General features: G+C 49.3%; 1 long non-coding RNA gene across 1 annotated transcript; it reads right to left on the reverse strand.

The window, feature by feature from the left end:
- Positions 1-2,601: 2,601 nt before the first annotated feature.
- On the reverse strand, positions 2,602-4,366 carry LOC121102627. Its single transcript, XR_005834750.1, has 2 exons — positions 4,030-4,366; positions 2,602-3,417 (listed from the first exon to the last, which is right to left on the reverse strand). It is a non-coding gene; the product is annotated as an uncharacterized LOC121102627 (long non-coding RNA).
- Between the last annotated feature and the right edge of the window lie 806 nt (positions 4,367-5,172).

The following is a 5,172-nucleotide window of genomic DNA, read 5'->3' on the forward strand; positions in this document are numbered from 1 at the left end:
AGCTTAACAGCACAGGACAGGTCCTGCAGGAACCCCATCTAAACGCAGCTAGAAAATCCATCCTCGAGGCTGGAGGAGGGAGTCCAAGTTTAGCCCTGAAGGCTTTCGCTGTCCCCGTGATCTCTGCAACTTCTTTTGAAGGCTTCAGAGGGGAGGGGGGTGGGGGAATGGGATTGGCCGGTGATGGGTACTAAGGAGGGCACGTATTGCATGGAGCACTGGGTGTTACACGCAAGTAATGAATCATGGAACTTTACATCAGAAACCAGGGATGTACTGTATGGTGACTAACATAATAAAAAATTATTTTAAAAAAGTTTAAGTAAATAGGACTAAATGTGAACAGCTGTTCAATCTAGGAAATGAGAAAGTGTTTACCAAACTATTCTGCCAACGCTACTGTGGTTGAAAATTTTCTGTACAGGAAATCGAAAAAATAAAACCTAAAACGGAGGAATTCACCCCTTGCTTTTATTTCCTGTGTGGTTTACTAGTCAACTCTGTCTGTTTAAACCTTCCTGCTCTCACGTCACAGGACAGATCTCTCCTGTTTCACGCAGTCCCCCTCGAGCTCCTGACTGCTGATTGGAGCCTAGGATCCCTCCCTCCCTCCCTCCAAAGCAAATGCTAATTCTTCTGGAAGCATATGCCTTCAGACTCTGTTGGCTTCCTTCGGTTGCAGGGCACACAAAACAACACACACACACACACACACACACACACACACACACACACACACACACATTGCCTTAAACAAAAACAAACAAACAAAAAAGGCAACTTTCCCACATAACCAAACAGTCCTAGATTCCACTTTAGCCAAGTTTTGTGCCAGAGACCAGAGGATGAGGCCAGGCCCCCATCTCTCTCTCCCCATCACTGCCTTTTCCTCGTCGGTGTCGCTTCCACTTGTAGACAGGTCGGTCATTAGACTGTGGTTACAGCTTCCGGAGCTGTCTCCTAGGAGAGCGCTCAGCAGCCTCGGCCCCAGCGTTCTCAGCAGAAGTCCCAGGCTCGCTCTGATTGGACAGGCTGAGTCACAATCCCACCCCCGAACCAATCACGTAAGCCAGGGACTGTTAGCCCTGATTGGCCAACCCTGCGTCACACGCTCCACACCTGGATAAGCGGTGGAGTCTCCGTGGGCGGAGAGCCCTGGGAAAGGGGCGGGAGCTGGGAGTGGCTGGACTCTGGAAGGATAGCAGCCGCTGTCGCTGTCGCGGATGAGAGCAGAAAGGGAGGTGACTTGGTTGGTGACCTGGTCCCAACCCACTTTAGAGGACATTTGGATCTTAGTTGGTTCGGAGTGCTTTTTAACCTGTGGGTCCCCCCAGTGATTTTTTTGGACACCGTAAGGGCTTGGCGGGTTAGCTGGATTTTTTTTTCCCCTCCCGGAAGTAGCAATTAACCTGCTTTCCTCACGCTCAGCCCAGCGCCTGTCAGAAACCGGCACTGGCTGGGTGTGGTAGTTCACAAAGTGACCACGAGAGGGAGATGGAGAGGCGAGAAACCAGTCTCCAGTCTTCGGTTTTTGTTTACCTTTTAGTGAAATATAAAATATATACAGAGGTTTGCATCGTAAGGGTTCCGTTCAATGAATTCTTACAAACTGAACAAACCCGTGTGGCCAGCATTCATTCACCTCAAGAGACAACATGGTCAACAGCTCAGGAGTCCCCCTGATGCCCCGTTCCACCCACCCTCCCCTCCCCCTGCGAAGACCACCACCATCCTGACTCACAGAGCCCTAGATTCATCTTTCTTGTTTTGTCATTTATACTCGCGGAATCATACAGTATGTTCTCCTTTGGATCTGGCCTTTTCACTCAACATTCGTTTGTGAGCTTTGTACATGCTGTGGCGGGTAGTTATTTTGTTTTGCTTTGTGTTTTTGTTTTTTGTGTTTTTTTTTAATTAAGTAAACGCTCTCCCCACCCCCCTCCCCAAGGTGAGGCTTCCAGTCACAACCCAGAGATCAAGAGACGCATACGCCACTGACTGAGCCCGCCAGGCACCCCTAGGCTTTTTTTTTTTTTTAACAGCTTTATTAGGTATAGTTTATGTACCGTAAAAGTCACCTGGTTTTATGTGTCCAGTGTAAGGATTTTTGGTAAATTTATGGAGTTTTGCAACCACCACCATGAACGAATTATAGAAAATGTCCATCGCTCCAGAAAGATTTCTCCTATGCCCATTTTCGCTTGGGTTTTAACTTCATCGTTTTCCACAGCCTTCAGGGACTTCCTTGGTGCCAGGCACTTTGCTAAGCAATATCGTGATTTTAAAAAATCAGTAAGGGGCCGCTGGGTGGCTCAGTTGGTTTGGGCATCTGACTCTTGGTTTCGGCTCAGGTCACGATCTCGGGGTGGGGAGATCGAGCCCCGGAGTTGGGCTCTGCACTCAGCGTGGACTCTGCTTCAGATTCTCTCCCTCTCCCTCCCGCTTACTCTCTCTCTCAGATAAATAAATAAAATAAAATAAAATAAAAAAAGTCAGCAAGACCTGGCCCTTGTGGCCTAGAGAGAGACAGGTAATCCAGTCGCTGTGATTCTTGGGAGCCACAGAGCAGCAGGGCACGTGTGGTGACTCAGAAAGCCTTGAGCGTTTCCGAACCTTTAATTGCACTTGTGGGGAATGAAGGGAAGGAGAATCAGCTTGGCCACCGCCTGGGGGAAAACGTCCCTCCCGAGAAGAGCTCAGCTTTCCGGGCCTTGCTTGGAGAACTTTCTGACCAGGGGCTTGATTAGGGGTCTCTGCCCCTTACACACAGAACTTTCCGGACTCCGGCACACGTCCGCCTCCCCCACACGTCCGCCTCCCCCACTGGACTGAGAGCTCTTAAGGACAAGGGTCTTGGCCCACTCTTTCACTGTGTCTGCAGGGCTCGACACAGTGTCTAGCACATAGTAGGTGCTTGTCTTTGCTCCATGGGCTGCCCTGACGAAATACTACAAACTGGAGGGCCTACAACAGCAGAAATTTATTCTTGCACAGTTCTGGAAGCTCAATGTCGGAAGTCAAGGTGTGGGCTGAGTCCCTCTCCCTATGAAGCCTCCAAGTAAGGATGCTTCCTTTGCCTCTTCTGGCTTCTGGGGATTGCTGGCAATCCATCCTGACCCCGGCTTGCACTACGTCTCTCCAGTCTCTGCCTCGTCCTCACAGGGCACATTCGTGTTTGTGTCTTCGTGTCTCTTCTCCTCCCTCCACCCCCGCTCATGCTCTCTCTCTCTCAAATAGATAAATAACATCTGAAAAAAAAGAAAATCCTTGGTGTCATCACATCTCTGAAGACCCTTTTCCAAATAAGGTAATATTTACAGGTTCCAGGGATTAAGACTTGGTATCTTCCGGGGCCATTGTCCAGCCTACTACGCCACTGTTATTCACGTCCCTGTCGCTCAGCGCTGAAACAAAGCCCTGGTAGAAAGATAAGGAGGCACGTAAAGGAGCGTTCTGGGCACCATTATTTGTTAAAGCAAAAAAAGACGGAAACGACCGCAACGATCCGTTGACATAGGAGAATGGACAAATGAACTACGGCATGGAATCATGGGCTCTTACGTAGTAATGAAGATGAATGAGCACCTGCTACATTTATCAACATGGATAAATCAATTGCTGGAGTATATACTGAGCTCTGTGCTGGAGGTTGAGGGTCAAGAGAAAAATTGGACCCAGGCATTCGCCCTAGGAGCCCTCAGTCCAGTGATGGACCCAGACCAAGAAATCGTGACAGTCCAGTGTGTGCACATCAGCAGCGTGCCCTGGGACCTCTGATTGTGCTGAGAATGAGCCAGCCCCCGCCCCCGGGAACTCAGGGAAAGCTTCATGGAGAAGGATATTGAAGGATAATTAGGTTTGCACCAGGTGTGCATAAGGGAAGGGCATTCAAAGTGCAGAGAGGCCAAATGCAAAGGCTTGGAGGTATGAGAAGAGGAAAGGGAGAGAAGAGGAAGGGGAAAGAGGAAGTTGCAATCAGGGTACGGTCAGGCTCAGGCAAGAGAAATCCCAACAAGAGAGGGGACTTACGGGCTCCAGTGAAATGAGTTTCAGGAGTGGTTTGATCAGGCTCCGCTCCTCTATCTGCTCTGCCCTTCCTCGTGTGTCCGCTCCTTCCTTGGAACGACTTCCTCCCTGCCTGCCAGCGGTCACCAGGGCAACAACCTTCCTTACTCGATCCAGGGTGGAAAGGGGTTTCTGCAACCATGGGCAACCACTCTGAGCTTACTATCAAGTGGGCTACCTCCAAATCATGGCTGTGAGCAGCTACTCTGTTTGCCCTGCCCTTCCCGCCCCCGCCCCCGTCGTTCTCCACCTTTCTCTCTGTGTTGCTCTGAATCCTGGCAACAACACAGATAAATACAGAAGCCAGTGAGATCACGCTTTCGGTTTTGTAACTCCTCTTCTTTTCATATCTGATTTAAAAGACAACTACACTGGGGGCCCTGGCTGGCTCAGTTAGAAGAGTGAGGGACTCTTGATCTCAGGGTCGTGAGTTCGACCCCCATGTTGGGTGTAGAGATTCATTAAAAATAAATAAATAAATACACATTTAAAAAGACAACTACATAAAGCAGTACTTATACTTCTATGCGGATGGGCACACGATGTTTATTGACTTGGGGACCATCACAGCATAACGAAGGGGAAGAACGGTGCTATGACACAGCAGCAAAGGTTTGGTAAACTGTGTGTTGAAATGAACATTATCCTTGAGGGGCGGCTGTGTGGCTCAGTCGGTTAAGCGTCTGCCTTCAGCTCAGGTCATGATCTCGGGGTCCTGGGATCGAGCCCCGCATCGGGCTCCCTGCTCAACAGGCAGTCTGCTTCTCCCTCTCCTTCTCCCTCTGCCCCTTCCCCCACTCATGCTCTCTCTCTCTCTAATAAATTAAATCTTTAAAAAAGAAGAAATGAACATTAGTCTCAAAAGCATTACTTTAAGTGAAAGTAAGCAGATGAAAAAGGCAACATCCTCTAGGATTATTTAGTGAGATATCCAGAATAGGGTAATGCCTAGGGGTAGCAAGTAGCTCGGTGGTTGCCAAGGGCAGGGGTGTGGAGAATGGGGGAGAGAGGGATAGGGTGTGACTACTAACTCCTTTTGGGAGTGAAGAAAACATTCTGAAATTGGATGGCGGTGAGCGTGGCATAAACTTGCGCGTATACTAAAAA

Source organism: Ursus maritimus, unplaced genomic scaffold (genome assembly GCF_017311325.1).
Source record: "Ursus maritimus isolate PB19 unplaced genomic scaffold, ASM1731132v1 scaffold_14, whole genome shotgun sequence".
Classification (NCBI taxonomy): domain Eukaryota; kingdom Metazoa; phylum Chordata; class Mammalia; order Carnivora; family Ursidae; genus Ursus; species Ursus maritimus.